The 19,395-nt window shown below is 38.5% G+C and overlaps 1 protein-coding gene and 1 pseudogene across 1 annotated transcript in view; both read left to right on the forward strand.

Moving 5' to 3' along the window:
* Positions 1-19,395, forward strand: part of EXT1 (exostosin glycosyltransferase 1) — a 362,793-nt gene that overhangs the window by 221,992 nt on the left and 121,406 nt on the right. The gene's annotated exons all lie outside the window — the stretch shown is intronic.
* Positions 1,041-1,847, forward strand: LOC122736744 (annotated as a pseudogene).

Genomic DNA, 19,395 nt, shown 5'->3' on the forward strand with positions numbered 1-19,395 from the left:
AGACTCTCTTCTCAAACTTCATGTACTGAAGACTAGCCACAGGCATCTGGGACATGTACTCCAGAGATTCTCTCTTAATAAGGAAAGCTTTTATGTCCCCAAGGCATTGTGGGGGGTATAGAGAGTCCCCTTGCATCTCCTTTCTCTTTAGCTTCCTTTCTTTTGACCCTCTTGAGTCAGTAGGCTGTCAGTGGCAGAGGCAGGAAGCATGGTCCAGGCTTGTGGATGGCTGTGGCAACAATCCAAAGCTTTTATGGTTCTCTACTTCTTTCTCATTTTGATTAATTTTCACTCTCAGAGGACTTTCCTAACAGATATTCAGTGAAATCAGAGCCTCAGTCTTCCTAGATTCCCAGGCCATAGATAAACAGGTCTCAGAAAGGGGGGGGGGGGTGCTGTTAGATAGTGGGAAACACCCTGGTTCTAATTATTCTCTCTCTACAGGGAGCTTCTTTATCACCACCCCCCAGCCCCCAGCCCCAGTTTATCTTGGACCTCAAATAGACTTTTTCATATGCCTTTACATGTAAGATCAAGCAGTCTCTTGTGAAACAGATAACTTCTGCTTGTCTTTCAGAATCTGCCTGTGGAATTAAGTTCTTAGTCAGAGACACCACTCCTTAGAGGAATGGGAAAGCAGATAACTGACATTGTAGGGGAAATCTATTAATCCTTTTCCCTTCCCTGGTTCACTTGTAAGTGACTAAGGGGTAAGGAATGAGGCACATCATTTAAATTTATCAACATTCCTTTAAGATGACCAAGACCAGTCACTTTCAGGCCACTTATATCTTAAAATTTCTGACTTTTCTCCATTCTGCTGAGTTAGTTGAGAAAAGTGAATGCAGCCTCTAATTACTAGTTGTGGAAACTGAAATGTAATAATATTTTGACCAAAACCTGAAGAAATTTAGACTTAGAATATTAGCAGTTGATAGGACCTCAAGAGATCATGTGACCATTCTCTACCATGGGCTACACTGATTGAAGATCATACAACTCGAGTGGAAAAACAATAGCAACTGAGTAGCAAAGAAACTATGTCCATGTAACAGATTTCCTGCAACAAATGCTTTGAGGGGCTTTAGAAAGTATATGAATATGACAGTGTGGAAATAAAATGCAAAATGAAATTTGGGATTTACTTACCACCCACAGTAGACTAGGAAATGCCCTGTACTTTACTGCTTGCCAGTTTAACTTGCATAGAACAAAAATTTATTAGAAAATCTGGTTATTACCAAGATGCAACAGAACATGGCCTCATTGTCATTGCACCAGACACCAATCCATGTTGCTACAAACATTTAAGGAGAAGATGACAGCTGAAACTTTGGTACTAGTGCCGGTTTTTATGTGAATGCCACTGAAGAACCTTAGAAAACCAGTCATTAGGATGTACTCATATAATAGATGAGCTGCCTTAGCTGACAAATGCCAATTTTCCAGCTGACCCAGAGAAGATTTCTATTTTTGACCATTCTGTGGGAGGCCAGGGAACTCTGATTTGTGTTTTAAAGAATCCCAGAAAATACAAATCTGTGTCAGCATTTTCTCCAATCTGCAATCTAGTGCTCTGTCCTTTGGAAGAAAAGGACTTCAGTGGATATGTGGGATCAGATCAAAGTCAATGGGAAGCACATGATGCTGCTCATCTTGTGAAGTCTTATCCGAATTCTCATTTGGACATATTAATTGATGAAGGCAAAGAACTGTTCCTTAAAGATGGGCAATTACTTCCTGACAACTTTATAGCTACCTACGTGGAATGGAAAATTCCAGTTGTTTTTAGATTGCAAGAGAGATGTGATCAAATGATCACATCAGATATCATGCAAAATATATGAATGTGTAAAGCTTCATGTGAGTAATCTCACCATTATAAAAATCACTATGTAAGCAGAACTTTTGAAAAAAATAGGATTATACATCAAAAATAACTGCACGTGAACATTCACTCCCAATTTTTATCAAAGACTGACCACCTTCTGAATTAATAGATAAAATTAAGTAATCTGATTCCTTTTTTCACTGTATCCTGATAAAAAGGCTTGTCATAGCTTAGACTTCATTTGAAATCCTTGTTAAATTAAGTTTAAAAGATCACAGAATATGTAAATGATCATAGTTGATTGTAAAGGATACAGGGATTCAAATGTACTTGGAGACATAACATTCAGTTGTTGGTCATTGGGTGTATCAGTTCTTAGAGATCTAAATTATGGAATTGTTTCTCAATAACTGAATAAAAGAGACAATGCAGAAAAGAAAAGGAATGATCATATGATCCACCCGCTTCATTTTCTAGTTGAAGAAAGTGAGACCCAGAGAAAGAGAGAAGCCAAGTGATTTGCCCCAATATCACTCAACCATTAAGAGGCAAAACTAACAGGCTTATGATATTTGGAATGCTCCGTGGAATAGTTGAACCCCAAAAGGCCAATCAGTCGATCAACAAGTAATTATTAAGACACTATGATAGGGGATGCAAAACAGAATTAAAAAAAAAAACAGCTCAAAAGAAGGGCACTGAGATATTAATTGACTTGCCCCTGGTAACTCAGCTAGTAAGTATCAAAGTTAGAACTTGAACCCAGGTTTTCAAAAACAAGGATAGGAAAACAGAAGTGTAGCACTTCCTTCCCTTAAGGAGCTTATATTCTATCAGGAAAAAAACAGCATGTACATATGTACTATGTACAAGATTAGAACATATACATAATAAATACAAAGTAGTTTTCCCATGGATGACACCAACAACTATAGGAGCCTAGGAAAAACCTCTTATAGAATATGACAAAAGAGAAGCTGTGGAAAAATTGCAACACTACTGGCATTGTTGGTGGAGCTGTGAACTGATCCAACCATTCTGGAGAGCAATTTGGAACTATTCCCAAAGGGCTATAAAGCTGTGTAATATCACTATTAGGTCTTTTTCCCGAAGAGATCATAGAAAAGGGAAAAGGACCCACATGTACAAAAATATTTATAGCTGGTCTTTTTGTGGTGGCAAGGACTTGGAAATTGAGGGGATGCCCATCAATTGGGGAATGGCTGAACAAGTTGTGGTATATGAATGTAATTGAATATTATTGTGCTGTAAGAAACGATGAGCAGGAGTAGTTCAGAGAAACCTGAAAGGACTTACATGAACTGATGCTGAGTGAGATGAGCAGAACCAGGAGAACATTGTACACAGTATCAACACCATTGTGTGTTGATCAACTGTGATAGACTTGACTCTTCTCAGCAATATAATGGTCCAAGATGGTTCCAAAGGACTCATGATAGAAAATGCTCTCCAAATCCAGAAAAAAAGAACTGAGGAATCTTGATGCAGATTGAACCATACTGTTTATACTTTTTTGAGGTTTTCCCTTTTTGCTCTGATTCTTCTTTCACAGCATGACTAATGCAGAAATATGTTTAATGCGATTGTACATATATAACCTATATCAGATTGCTGGCTGTCTGGGGGAGGGAGGGGAGGGAGGGAGAAAAATTTGAAGCTAGAAATCTTATAAAAACAAACGTTGAAAACTGTCTCTACATGTAACTGGAAAATAATAAATTACTTTTATGATAAAAAATATGATAAGAGCTGGTTCTGAAGGAAATGAGGAATTATAAAAGGGAAAAATAAGGAGGCTATGCCTATGTCCCTGCTTGGCCTTGGGACCCTAGTGAGCTTCTCTGAGCCTCAATATCTTAATTTGTAAAATTGGGATGATGGTGGTGGTTGTGGTGATGATAGCAGCATTTGTATAACCCTTTAAAGTTTGCAAAACACTACTTTTAGTTCAGTTGATTCTTACAGAAACCCTGTGAGGTAGGTCCTATTATTATTCCCATTTTTCAGCTGAGGAAAGTGAGACTGAGAGGTTCAGGGACTTGCCTAGGATCACACAACTCTTAAGTGTGTGAGGCAGGTTCAAACTCAGGTCTTCTTGATTCAGTCCACCCCAGCTGCCCAATAATCCCTTCCTCGTGGTAATATAATAACAATAACAAAATGGTATTTCTGTGACACTTTATGGTTTGCAAAGAGCTTTACGTGTTCAACTGAACTTCACAGAAGCCCCGAAAATAGAACAGGTATTATGCCCATTTTACAAATGAGTGAACTGAGGCTCTGAGAGAGGCAGTGTGGTTTCGATTGGTGGCAGGGCATCGCCTTAGGATGAGCCTTTGGTTCACAACCCTGAACCTGGGTACTTTAAGCCATTCTTCTGACTGTAACAGATTCTCTTCCCTCCTCCTTCTACCTCCCCCTCCCCACTTTTGACTCCTGAGCCTACTAGAAAGAGGCAGATAATTGAGAAAGACAAAACATTTCAAAGGCATTTCAACAAAGGTCCCCCTGGCAATCATGCCCAGGTTTGATTTGTCTTCCCTGAGACTACCTTTCTCTTTCTCCCTCCCCCTTTCACTTTAGACCTGTTATGGGACACCCATTTCTAAAACAGTAGGAGTCGAATTAGATTCTTTAGAGGATAATAAAGTGCTGGGGTTTAAAAATACTGTTCCCTTCACTTTCAACAGCTCCATTATTATTCCATTGTCACTAGAGGAGCCATTCACTGGCTGTAAAAGAGGCTTTGCCTCCAGATCAAAAGAGAGGAAATGCAGGATTGCTGCTGGGGGCTCTCTCTTCCTGACAAGGGCGTTTTCATTCTCCTGCTTAGGTTTTTCTCCCCTACTCTAGTCCAGGGTTGGTTGTTAGATCTACTTTGGATTGGAAGGGGACCCATCCCTTTGATATGACTATAGCTATTGAAGTGTTTTTAGAACTTCCCCTTTTAAAGAACATATTTTTTAAAGAATTTTTTTTTGGTCATCTTCCAATGTATTTTAACATAGAATTATAGATTTAAGGCTTGAAGGGAACTTTGAGGTCATCTGGTTCGACCCTTTCATTTTTTTTTTTAAAGATGCTTTTTGTTTTATATCACATACATTTCCAGACATACCCTTCCTCCTCTCCCATGCCCAGTGAGCTTTCTCTCATGAAAAGAATTAAAAAAAAAAAGTTCAGCAAAACCAACCAATGAATAACCCAAGTCTGACAGTATTTACAACGTTTCACAGCACTAGATTTCCCCCTGCCCTTCCCTTAGGATCAAGTTTAGAGAGGGACCCTGGAGAACATCACGTCCAACCCCCTCATTTTATAGTTGAGGAAACTGAGGCCAAGAGAGTAGGTACCTTATCCAACATCACACAGCTAGCAAATGTCTGAGGCATCACTTAAACACAGCTCTTCCTGACTTGCAGGCCCAATCCTCCATCCATTGTGCCACCTAGCAAAAGGAGAGAGATTCATTTTCTCATCTCTTCAAAGCTTGGTCATCAGAATTACACAGTGTTCAATTGCATTTGCTCTTTCCCTTTTTTTCTTTACTTTTCTTTTCTTTTTTTTTTTCAGGGCACTGAGGGTTAAGTGGCTTTCCCAGGGTCACACAGTTAGTGAGTATCAAGTGTCTGAGGTCGGATTTGAACTCAAGTCCTCCTGAATCCAGGGCTGGTGCTTTATCTGCTGCACCACCTAGCTGCCTCTTTGATCTTTCCATTTACATTGTATATATTCTTTTCTTAGTTCTGCTTATTTTATACTAAAGCAGTTCATATAAGCATTTCCATGAGTCTCTAAATTCCTTATATTTGTCATTTTATGACAGAATGATAACTTATTTTAAAAATTATTTTATTTTATTAAATATTTCCCAATTGCACATAAAAAAATTAGCAATCTTTTAAAAATCATTTTTGTGTTCCAAATTATCTCCCTTCCTCCCTCCTGCCCCTCCCCCTGGCTTGAAAAGGCAAGCATTTGATTTCGGTTATACATATGAGGTCATGCCAAACATATTTCTGTATTAGCCACATTGAAAAACCACAATAAAAATAAAGAAAAAATTTTAAGGTATGCTTCAGTCTGCATTCAGAGTTCAACAGTTCTCTCTATGAAGGTGGATAGCATTTCTCATCATGGGTATGTTGAAAATGTCTTGGATCATTGTCTTTCTTGATCAGGGTAGCTGTCTTTCACAGTTGATCATCCTTATAATATTCCTGTCATTGCATACAGTATTTACTGGGTTCTGCTCACTTTACTTTGCATGAGTTTATATAAGTCTTTTCAGGTTTCTCTGAAACCACCTTGCTGGTCATTTCTTATAGCATAATAGTATAACATCACAATCATATAATATAGCTTGTTCAGATATCCCCCAATTGATGGGCCTCCCCTCAGTTTCCAATTCTTTGCCACCACATAAAAGCTGGTATAATTTTTTGTACATTTAGATCCTTTTCATTTTCCTTTCATCTCTTTGGGATACAGAGTTATAGTAGTGATATTGCTGGGTCAAAAGGTATGCACCGTTTGATAGCCCTTTGGGCATACTTCCAAATTGGTCTTGAGAATGGTTGGACTAGTTCACAACTCCACTAACAGTGCATCAATGTCTCCATTTTTCCACATGCCATTCAGCATTTGTTACTTTACTTTTCTGTCATGTTAGCCAATCTGGTAGGTGTGAGGTGGTATCTTAGAGTTGTTTTAATTGGCATTTCTCTAATCATTGGTGATTTCGGACATTTTTTCATGTGACACTAACTTTGATTTCTTCTTCTGAAAACTGCTTATTCATATCCTTTGACTATTTATCAACTGGGGGAATAGGTCTTATTTTTATAAATTTGACTCAGTCCCCTACATATTTGAGAAATGAGGCATTTATCAAGGTCTTTGTAACTTGTTGCAATCCCCCCCCCCCCGCCCATTTCTTGTTTTCCTTCTAATTTTGACTATATTGGTTTTGTTTGTGCAAAAGCTTTTTTAATTTCATGTAATCAAAAGCATCTCTTCTGCTTCCCATAATCTCCTCTATCTTGTTTGGTCATAAAGTCTTCCTTTATCCGTAGATCTGACAGGTACATTTTTCTATGCTCCCCTGGTTTACTTATGACATTATTCTTTATGTCTAAATCACTTATCCCACAGAATAGAAATTTCATTAGGTTCATGTTCTGTAATTTGTTAAACCATTTTCAAATCACTGGGCACCTACTTTATTTGCAAGTTTTGCTACCAACAAAATTTTACAGATGTGGAAAATAAGGTCCAAAGGGAGACACTTTTGTGAAGTAAAAATTGAACAAAAGATTTTCATGAGAAAAGTTATGACTTTGCCATATAAATTCATTCAAACCTAAGAATTTGCTTCAGTGAAAGGGTGTAAGGGAGACACCTCTGTGGTTTTTAGGTTGTTGGAACCCCTGACAGATCTCAGACTGAATCATACAAGAATCAAATTGAATTTCAGAATTAGAAATAACCTCAGTGGCTAGATCCTTTCTATATTGTTTCCTGGAAGAAACATCAGCCTGTAACAGGGTGTTTTTTTGGAAGCTCAAGCAAGTAAACATAGCTTCTTTACTGTGTTTTCCCAGAATTGTTTCTGATGTCATTGTTATCATCACCAACATCCAGAAATACTAGTTGAGTCCCTGCTATGGGTGTGACAGATAGATAGGAGAGCAGGCTCCTGGAGGGGCAAGGAAAAACAAGCCTATATTACATGTATATACACATACTTCAGAAATCTGATTTCTGATTTCCTCTGGGTAGTTATTCTAGTACCTGTGCAGATTGCAGTGTCCCTTCATCCCAGTAGAAAGTCTTGGTGAATTGCTGTAATTGACACCTTCAGTCACTGCCCAAGTCCTAGTAATAAGAGTATCAGAACTTAGCTTTGCTGGTTATGGGTGCTGCTTGGTAGGACCTGCTCTCATGCATAACCTTTGAGAAGTGATGGTGATCTTCTGAAGTGGATTTTAAAGGAGGCATAGGAACTATAGAATCACTTATAGATGGGTTTATGGAGTGCATCTTCACAGTAACTATCTGTCTTACCTTAACCAAGTCCCTTCTCTATGGGCCTATTTCGTGACCTGTAAAATTCAGCAGAACTAGGTGACTTCTGAAGGGCAGCTAAGTGGCTTGGAAACTGGAAGACTTCTCTTCCTGAGTTCAGATCTGGCTTCAGACATTTAGCAGCTTTATGACCCTGGGCAAGTCACTTGACCCTATTTGCTTCTGTTTCCTCATCTATAAAATAAGCTGGAGAAGAAAATGGCAAACCACTCTAGTCTCTCTGCTGAGAAAAAGCCAAAAAATGGCTACAAAGTTTGATATGACTGAAACATCTGAACAGCAACAACAAAAATATGACTTCTGAGGTTTCTTTCAGTTTTGATTATTCTTTTATGAACCTGTGAATAACTTTTGATATAGGTAATGTATGACTTTTGTTCTTACAAATGAGGAAACTGAGCCACAGCTACTAGATGATGGCTTTATTATTTTCAAAGATTCAACAAAATTATTTACTAAGGTGAAGGAAAGCACTAGAGTACATTGGCCTAAGTGATTTTTACTTCTGCTTATACTATAATTTCAGAGCAAATATATTTTAGTAGTTGAAAAATGGTTCTCTAAGTAGGTTAACACTTTCCTTGTAATCATGTCTACAGTATCCATTTACTTTAGCAAGCTCCCTTTTCTATAGATAATGCAACAGGTTCATTTGGATCCTGAATTGGGAAAAGTTCTTATTTGTAGATTGAGCTAGTTACAAGAGAGCGAAACAAGTCTTTACTAGGAGTTTTAAACAGCTGGATTGGGGGCAGCTAGGTGGCACAGTGGATAAAGCACCGGCCCTGGATTCAGGAGGATCTGAGTTCGAATCCAGCCTCAGACACTTGACACTTAACTGGCTGTGTGACCCTGGGCAAGTCACTTAACCCCCATTGCCCCGCAAAATAAATAAACAAACAAACAAACAAATACATAAACACATAAATAAATAAATAAACAAACAGCTGGGTCACAAATTTGAACATGTGTTATTGTATATTGCTTTGGAATGACTATATTGTATATTTTATAAGGAGTGGACTTAATACCTTGATATATGAAGTTCTCTGATGAGAAAACTATCTTTACTAATGCATGTGGATACCTTCCCTGCAACTTAGCCTCAGAGAATTACCTAGAGCCCTGAGAGGTTATGGAATAGCCTAGGTACATACAGCCAATGTGTGTTAGAGGCCATTCTTGAATCCAAGTCTTCCCTTCTACTAGGTCAGCTCTGCCCCCTACACCAAAGCTATGCCTGTTTATTTGTCTGTCTCTTTATCTCCTGATGTTAATTTTTTAGTGAACTAAATTTTTTATGAACTTTTTATGATTTAATTCTATTATGATCTTGATATACATAATGAAATATGAACATTTCTATATACAAACAAGGACAAAAAGAGGATTGTATATGAAACTACAAACTGGTACATTAGTGCTAACACTGTCTTGCTTATTGTTCTTTCTCTGAACTTCTATCCTTTGTATTTTTAAAATTTTTAAGGTGTTTAATTAGCATTTGTTCTCTTTTTTTTACATCAAAAATCGAATCCCCCTCCAAAATCTGATTATATAGTATATTTAACATTTATTAAAATTATATATATATATGTATACATGTATATAATTTAATCATCCTAACACTTAGGGTAGAAATAATTACTAATCTTCAGAAAGAACTTTAAATTTTATAATTTTTTGCTCTCTCACAACAATGAGGTAGCTAATGACAGTATTATTATTCTCATTTTGCAGATGCAGAAATTGAGGCTCAGGGAGTTCTCATTTCTTACCAAGATGCCACTACTAGTAACTGACAGAACCGGAATCAGAAAGACTGTAGTAGAGAACTTTGATTGCATTCATCTTACGTTACTGCAGGAGGAAGAGTAGAGATTCAGAGAAGCAGATTTCAGCTTCCTATCATGAATTTTTCTTGTTCTTGTTTAGTCATTTTCAGTTGTGTCCAAATCTTCATGACCCTATTTGGGGTTTTCTTGGCAAAGACACTGGAATGGTTTGTCATTTCCTTCTCCAGTTCATTTTATAGATGAGGAAACGGAGGCAAACACGATTAAGTGACTTGCCTAGGGTCACACAGGTAGTTAGTATCTGAGTTCATATTTGAACTGGGGTGGTCCTGAATTGGGGCCTGGCACTCTTTCCACTGCGCCACCTAGCTGCTCATATTTATCATGCATTAGACCTGTTTGAAAAGTGAAATATGCAGTGTCTCCGGTAGTAGTCTTCTCCCTGCCTGGAGGTCTTTAATTAGAGTCTGGTTAAACTTGTTAAGAATGTTGAAATAGGGATTCATGTTAAGGTTTAGGTTGGACAAGATGGTGTCTGGGGGTGCTTCCAACTCTGAGATTCAACAGTGAGACATTATATTAATTCATCCTTAGGCACAATTGCAACCTCCATTAGTCAAATGACTAGTGAACACATGAAACGGGATGATCCACATCCAGAATAGCCCCTTTTCAAGTATTCTTCTTATTATGGGATTAGCAGCTAACAATGCTTCTTATCTTAATTGTCACTAAATCTCTTATTCTGGGATCAGAGTACAGGAATAAGTAGCTACAAAATTGCTATTTAATAATGATGACGGTGATAATGATAGCTAGCATTTATATAACATTTAGGAGACAACTAGGTGGTATAGTGGATAGAGTGCTGGTCCTGGAGTTTGGAAGACTCATCTTCCTGAGTTCAAATCTGGCCTCAGATATTTACTAGTTGTATGATCTTGGGTAAGTCACTTAACCTTGTTTGCCTTCATTTCCTCATCAGTAAAATGAGTTGGAGAAGGAAATAGCAAACCACTCCAAGTATCTCTGCCCAGAAACCCTCAGACATTTAAGGTTTGTAAAGCACATAAATTTATTAACTCATTTGACTTCACAGCCCTATGAGGTAGATGCTATTATTATTCCCATTTTATAAATGAGGAAACTGAGATTGAGGGAGATTAAGAGGCAGCCTGGGGGTACAGTGGGTAGATATTGGCCCTGGTGTCAGGAAGTCCCGAGTTCAAATTTGGCCCTAAACACTTACTAGATGTATGACCGATGGCAAGCCACTTAATCCCTGTTTACTTCAGTTTCTTTGTATGTGAAATGGAGATAATATTTATTCCTACTTCTGAGGGTTGTGGAAGGTATTAAATGAGAAAATAATTGTGAAGCACTTAGCACAGTACCATAGGAAATGCTATATAAATGTTAGTTGTTATTGTTGCTGTTGTTGATGGTGAGGAGGAGGAGGACGACAATGATGAAGTAGTGACTGGCCCAGGGTCAAACAGCTAGTTAAGTGTGTGTCAGAATTGGAACTCAGGTCTTCCAGACTTACTCTTTCATTCATTCCACCTAGCTGCCCATCTCAAGGCAGTAATCTCACTTGTTTAGGACATTGTTGAAGGAGGGGGGCGGGAGACCTTTGAAATGAACAACAATTGTTTTTTTGTTGTTGTTGTTTGGTTGGGTTTTTTTTGGTGAGGCAGTTGGGGTTAAGTGACTTGCCCAGGGTCACACCGCTAGTAAGTGTTAAGTGTCTGAGTCTGGATTTGAACTCAGGTCCTCCTGAATCCAGGGCCAGTGCTCTATCCACTGCGCCACCTAGCTGACCCTAACAATTATTTTTAAAACAAATAAGATGATGATTTTTTTCTTAATGTCATTTTACTCAGCATGTTCTGTATAAGTACCTAATGCCATTTTTTGACCATGTTTTATGCTGCTCAGAAATGAAAAGGTTTCTGGTATCCTCCAATAGGCATTTGGCCAATATTAGCTAGTACTGATTCCTATCAATACTAGCAAGTTCTTATCTATTGTCATCTACCCATATCATTGGAAGATGCCATGTTTTATGATGACTGTAATTTCATACAAGTAATCCTTGCCTTTCAGTCTGTTTTGTTTTTTGATATCAGTTTTGGAGGTAAAGAATTGGTGATGAGATGTTTGGGTAAAAGCTGTTTACCTGTTAAAAGGGAGCAGACCGAGGCACAGACAGCCTGCCCCTGTACACAGAATAATGAATGAGGGAGTCTTATTTTATGTAATTTTTTTTTCACTGACCTGTGATCCTTGCCTTCAAAGCGTTTACAATTTAGTCAGAGCAGAAAGAGGATCCCTAAATGCTCATATGCTGTTAAATTTTGGTAAAACCATTTTCTCCCCTATTAACTTTATTATTATGAGGTAGCCAGGTGATATAGTAGATAGAGCAGTGAGCCTGGAGTCAATTAGGAGTATCTACATTCAAATCCAACCTCAGATATTTATTAGTTATATGACCTTGGGCAAGATACTTAATCTTTGTCTCAGTGTCCTAAGCTATAAAAAGGAAGGATATTCTAATAGCGCTTAGTACAGTGCCTAGCATATGGTAAACAATATGTTAATAGTAATTATTATTGTTGTCAACAATATTGTCAATTATATTATAGTTTTATATTATATAGAAATATGCTACATGTTATATGTAAACATAGTTATATATATTTAAATATAAATATACAATATTATAATATTCAATAACAAATAATATTGTTCATTGTTGAAGCTTTAGCATCTAGTTTCTTAAACTGAGCCCTAACTGTCTGAAGATCTAATGAAAAATGAGTCAGATTTGTGTGTGTGTGCTCTAATTAATAATAATTTTAAAAATTAACCTCAGTTCATTCACAGTTTTTGTCATTCTGAAGATCATAGAGCAGCAGCTAATATCTCATACACACCTTTTAAACAGGTATAAATAAGGCTTAAGCAAGGGAATAATTCACCTAAGAATCTGTCTCTGTGTCAAAAGTTCACCCACTGTTAAGGATCCTTTTAAAATTTGAAAGGATCTCTTTGGTGGTGACTCTCATTCCCTATTTTTTTTTCTTTCCTTTCTTTCCTAGTCAGTGGTTAGCCTTGACAGTGCTAACATGTTAAGATTTGTCGTGTGTGTGTGTGTGTGTGCACGCGCGTGCATGTATGTATAAACGCACATACATTTGTCCTGTATGTGTGTGTATCAGTCTAGAGTTTTCTCCTACTTAAGCTGCATGTAACTTGATATCTTGTTAGAGACTGGAAATCTGTAGTGAGCTTTCTGCGCCCCCCCCCCCCAATATTGGTGAATATGGGACAAAGATGGAGACTTTCTAAAGAATGGCAATTAGTCTTTAGAGCACAGGGATCAGTCCTTGGAAGGTGAATATGATTATGACATTGTTTCCCTAGATTTTCAGGAATCCAGTAGGGCCCATAATTAAACAGGAGAATGAGAGCTCAGGACTGAATTGTCTTTTTGTGAAACAGCAAAAGTCCTTTAATGATACAAACTTCTCCTTGAAAGAAAAACCTGTCTTTTAAAGAAATGTTTGTTTTTTCTACACTGCCTAGATTTTGTCCTATGTCCCTGATCCCCCTTTCAGAAAGTTATTAGTTGTAATAGTGTTTTTTCATAAGAAAGAAAAAGAGGAACAAGATTTTGTTGTTGTTGTAAAACCAGCCAACACATTAAAAAAAAAATCTGAAATGATATGCAATGTTTCACTGGATTGTCTAAGGAGGCATGAACTGGTCCAGCTAGGACCTGAGTGAGACTGGGCATATGAGTTAACCCATGAAGTTCCAGCCTGGATTAGGATAGAACTGATTTTAAATCAGTTTTTTTAAAAAATGAAGAAGGTGTAAAGGGAGAAGGAGAAAGAGAAGAGCAAGGGGAAGGAGAAGAGGAGGAAGAAGAAAAAAAGGGAAAAAAATACATGATATTACATATTTAAAAAGAATAGATGTACCTAATAGGTTTACAGTTTCATGTGCAATCATCTTTTTATTATACTCTGTTATGGAAGTGCTTGTTTTGTTCCACAAATGAGAAATAAAATACATTTTAAAAAGAAAAAGCAGCAGCAGAAGAAGACAATGACCCTCTAAAAGACTGAAAGTTAATGTCTTGGCTGAGGGTATCTTGACTGTCCTCATGCACTGCAAATTAAGGGGATAAGTTTATATCAGGAAGTGTATACAGCTTCCAGAATTGGAACGGCTGCTTTTGCGGATGATGGGAGACATTGGGGAAAGAGAGGAAGTAGAAGTAGATGTCTGACTTTTTGCTTTTCCTCATCATTGCATTGTGTCCAGTGATGTTTCCGCAGGTAATTGTAGCTGTTGGGGGGTTATGGATCACCATTTACCTTTTATTGGCAGTACAATTCTGTGAGCTTTTGAGCAAACTATTGTAACAATACAATATTCACTGTTTCTTGGCTGATAAAATAATGATACCAAACAGTGACCCTGGCTACCAGTGTGATCCAGCTTTGCCAGCCTGACCCTCTTCTAGCTCAAGATCAGAGAGCACAGCCTGCATTTCAATAAGTCTAAGGTGCATCTCTTAGATAGACTATAGCTCCCTTAGGGAGCCTGGTTGACCTCTTTCCCTACTAACCCAGTGGGCTCATTCTCTAAGCAGGGTTAAAGGAAGTGGTTGCTTGGGTTGGGCTAGAGTTAGCTTCTGTGACCACAGAATCCTCTGCTAACAGCCTTCCCCTTTATGTCAGACCCCAAAGGAACCTTCCAGGGTTTTGGATTATGACAAACGAGTTAGAGACACACAGTATAGATGAACAAAGGGAAGATGAAGAAAAGAGAGAGCCTGCAGTGTATAACAGGCTCCTCAGCATACTCTTCTTCCAGTTATGGACCACTTCAGATTCTAGAGGGATCAGGTCAAAGGCATGTGCACTAAGGTGTCAAGTGAATTCTGCCAGGGGCATCAATTTGCCTGAGTCAAAAACAGTCTTCTCAAAATTTTTGGAGCACTTCAGATTCCTCCTTTATCCCTTTAATATTCCACCTTGTATCATACTCATTTGTATCCACTGTCTACCTTAGGTTTTAGATCATAGAGCACAAGCTGCTGATGGAGTGTCAGCCCTGGCAGGCCCTACTCCTTGGGAAGGGTTTCCAGTACAAGCCCTGGCAGCAGTTTTCCTGAAAACCACTGTACCTGTTTTAGAGAGCCCTGTATCCAGAGGTTTGACCACAGGGACATAATTTTGGCCTGAGCAGTCCATGAAAACAATATCTTAAGGCACAAAAGTTCCCGTCTTCATTGGTAGAAGGAGTTTCCATACTAATGGATAGGGATAAGACTTTTAACTGCCTAAATTTGTGGGATTATTGTAAAGGACAAATGAAAAAATGTATATATAGAACTTTATAATCATAAAGTGCTATATTTAAATGTAAGCTTACTTACCTTTTTATAACTGACAATAATGTGGGGTTTTAATGATTTTAAAATGCTTTAAAATCATTAGCCATTTGATCCACAGAACCACCTTGGAATTCAGAAGCTATAGATAATATGCCTATTTTATGAATGACAGTACTGAAACTTGGGGGGGGGGGGATGAATGACCTCTGTTCACATGACTTTTAAGCCACAGAAGCAGGATTTGAACCCAGCTCTCCCTACTTTTAGTCTTTTTTTTTTTTTAATTATTGGAGGAGATAGGCTGGGTTTTTCTAAAACATTGCTACTTATATATTAATGGCTATATAACAATGGCTATTGCACCTGTTTTGGCAGTAAGTATTTATTATTAAAGTATTGACCAAGTGACATTTAACACAAGCAGGAGGAAAGCCTCAGCGCCATATTTCTGAGAGAGAGAGAGAGAGAGAGAGAGAGAGAGAGAGAGAGAGAGAGAGAGCGAGCAAGCATATGTCTTACCAGCCTCCCCTATCCTAAGAGGAGAGTGCTCACCAACTGACAGCTTAACTGAGCCAAGAGTGAATTCCAAGATGGCCACTGCCAGGAGTCTTCAGTGATCCTCTTTTGATAGAGGCAGTTTGCTATCCTCTGCTCAAAGCTAATTGGTTAGTATCATTCAATTCCATTGGTTGGCATGACTTGGGGGTGGTCCATATTAAAATGAGCTCTACCAGATGACCTTGTAGCCTAATAGGAGAGAGGAGCAAAGGCAAAATCCAGATATGTGTGGCTTGATTCCATTGGCTCAATTTGCTAAAATGAGAGAGTCTATATCTCCATTTCTATTGTACTTTTGGGCTCTCTCTGAGATTAGAACTTTCTCAAGAACTGACCTTTCTGAAGTGAGAGGGAGAGAGCCAACTCAAATTGGGTCCCCAAGAAATTCATTATTAATAATTATTTTCTCACACTTATATATTCATCTTCATCATCATTAGCCCTAGCATTTATATATCACTTTAGGGTTTGCAAAATACTTTGTTATCTCTTTGGATCCTTACCACAACCCTGGGTGGTAGATGCTACATACCCCATTTTATAGATGAGGAAACTGAGACACATAGAAGTTAAATGACTTGCCCAGGGTCACCTAGCTAAAAAAAACACAAACCATCTGAGGCAGAATTTGAAAGGCATGCTTTCTACTCTCTCACAGTGCCTGAAACTCTTATTATACTCATTTAAATACACATGATTTGTTTTAAGTGCAATTAGATTCTTGTCCTTTTGTAAGTATGGTGGGCCCTGTACAGAATTTTTAAAGCTGACAGTCTTAACAATAAAGGAAATGGACTTTCTCTGCATTTTTAGTCAGGGTCTTCTGAAGCTCTCTAATGCTTACTCATGGCCTAGAAGTGACTCAAGTTCCCCATGGCTATGCTAGTCATAGGTGACCTATGGCAGATCCTCTCTAGCTGGAAATAATAGTAATGGTTATCATAATAGCTGAAGGCATTTATATACTACTTTAAAGTTGGCAAAGTGCTTTTATAGACATTATCTCCATTGAATCACTGGAGGGTGGAAAAGGTTTAAGTAATAAACTCATTTATTTGAGATCCAAGAAAGCTCAATCAATCAATAAGCATTTATTGTTATTGTTTTTATTATCATCATCTATTATTATTAGCTATTATGATTGCTGCTACTACTAATAATGTTTCGCATCCACATAGTGCTTTAGGATTTCCAAAATGCTTTCCATCTGTTATCCCTCTTGAGTGAGCTTATGGTGCCTCATGTTTGCCACACAAGTTCTGAGATATGAATCCCCAAGTTGGCTGATTGGGGGTGAGTTGTTTTGTTGTTGTTTTTTATCACAGTTCTCTACTAAGTTGTGAGGAGGTTATGTCAGTGGTGGGAGTAACCGCAGCAACGAAATTATAGATCCTTGAAGTGGAAATAGAAGAAATTAATGGTGTGTAGTCACCAGGTGACTGACTATTCAAAGGGAATAGTGTGCTGCACAGCTTGTCTAAGTGACAAAAATCCAATTTCTGCCCTTTGGGGCAAGGGATTTGAAGACAGTTCACAGGTTTTGGTGACATTGACATAGGAAGCTTTTGAGAATATTATTATTTTTTTTTATTTTAATGAGAATTTTTGTGCTCTGTAACAATTGGAGTGATGCCACCTGCTGGAAACTTACTGTAGTAAAGCTCCACCATGAGGAGAAGGCCTCTGAGGGCAAGGCCATGCGGCTTTTCTTTGGCGTCAGGAAGTGACGTTTGCTTGTGGGAGGAAGAAGGGGTGAGGCTGTCGCTTTGACTCTCTCTTTCACCAGGACTCTGTGGAGAGCGGAGGAGAATGGTAGCTCCCTGAGATAGATGAATCTAGGCCTTTCTCTCTCTCTTTACCAAATCCTTATTCTCCTTAATAAATGCTTAAAAGCCTAAACTATTGCTAAAGCTTATAATTTATTGGTGACCACTCATTAGATATTTTAGACAGACTATGTGCTATGAGGCACATAGCAGGAAAGACAATACTTTGGCAGAACATGTTTTTTGATGATGACTTTGTACTCTGGAAAGCATTCACCAAGTTTGAAATGGATAGGTTTCAAATCCACAGGGAACAAAAATAACGTGATGAAATCATGTTGACCGGCTTTTGTTTTAGACCAAGCCTAAGAAATTCAGGGAATGGCATCCTATGACCTATTCCATAATGGTGCAGTGTTTCTAAGTTGGGTGCTTTGAGGAGGGACAGTGTATCTGTGACCTGGAGATAGTTATAATGATTGGCTAATTCTCAGTCATGGAATGTGAGAGCTGGTTAAGGAGATTGGAGACCCAATTGGAGACTCCAAAATTGGAGTCCCAATCATAGAATTTAAAGCTAGGGGGCAGTAGGGGGCTGGGGAACCTAGAAATCAACCAGGGTGGTAAAGCCTATGTATTTCTTCCCAGAGTGTTTGGAAATGCATAAAATAAGACTTAAAGGCTTACAAAAGAAACCAAAATTATATCAAATGGCAGCCATTGAATTGTTCATTTGTTTTAAAATTCCTAGACCTCAGGTTCCAAAGCTCTGATCTAGTCCAACCTCTCCCATTTTATGTATGAGAAGACTAAGTTCTAGGGAGGTGATAGTCTGTGTAGTGACACACACCTTTTAGCTACTTACAGTATCTGTAAGTACCTTTGAGATTCCAAGGCCAGATAAGAACTTAGAAAAAGTTATGGGCCTCTTTCCTTGTTCTCACAAAGATAGGCATTTATTGAGAGCTTTAAAATGTGTCAACCACCTTACCCCTGTTCCAGGTGTTTTCATTCCCTTTTTGCAGATGAACAAACTGAAATTTAGGGCCGCTAGGTGACTCAGTGGATAAAGCTCAGGTCCAGGAGTCAGAAAAACTCATCTTCCTCAGCTCAAATGAGGCCTCAGACACTTACTAGCTGTGTGACTCAGGGCAAATCTCTTAACCCTGTTTGTAAGTCTCATCAGTAAAATGAACTGGAGAGGGGGGCAGCTAGGCGGCGCAGTGGATAGAGCACCGGCCCTGGAGTCAGGAGTACCTGAGTTCAAATCTGGCCTCAGACACTTAACACTTACTAGCTGTGTGACCCTGGGCAAGTCACTTAACCCCAATTGTCTCACTAAAAAAAAAAAAAAAATGAACTGGAGAAGGAAATGACCAACCACTCCACTCTCTTTGTCAAGAAAATCCCAAATGGGGTCAAGGAAGAGTTGGGCACAGCTGAAATGATTGAACAACAGCAACAACCAAAAACTAAAACTGAGAAAGGATAAGTGTCAGCTAGCTAGCAAATATTAACAGCAGGATTGGAACTCAAGGCATCTTTATTCCAAGTCTAGCACTCTAGCCACCAGCCACAAAGCCACCTCTTGAATGAAAAGTAAGCCCCTTTGCTCCTGGCTCTCTCCCTTCTTCAGCTGAAAGGGAAAAGAAAAGTGAAATCATTTGAAGAGGTCTTATACAGCTGACGAGCTTTTGTTCTCTATCTAAAATGTGTTTCATGGAACACAACACTGAAGACGGCCTTTGAGTTGCATTGCTTTGCTTTCTACCTCCTCCCCCATTTAGACTGGATTAATAGACTTCTGTAGCTGGAGACCACAAGCTGCTTCAGAACTCCTGCTCTTTAAACCAGTGGGAACCCATCTGATCCTCTTGAAAGCTACTTTATAAGAGAAGCTGTTGTCCCATGAACATGTTAGCA

Source organism: Dromiciops gliroides, chromosome 1, assembly GCF_019393635.1.
Source record: "Dromiciops gliroides isolate mDroGli1 chromosome 1, mDroGli1.pri, whole genome shotgun sequence".
NCBI lineage: Eukaryota > Metazoa > Chordata > Mammalia > Microbiotheria > Microbiotheriidae > Dromiciops > Dromiciops gliroides.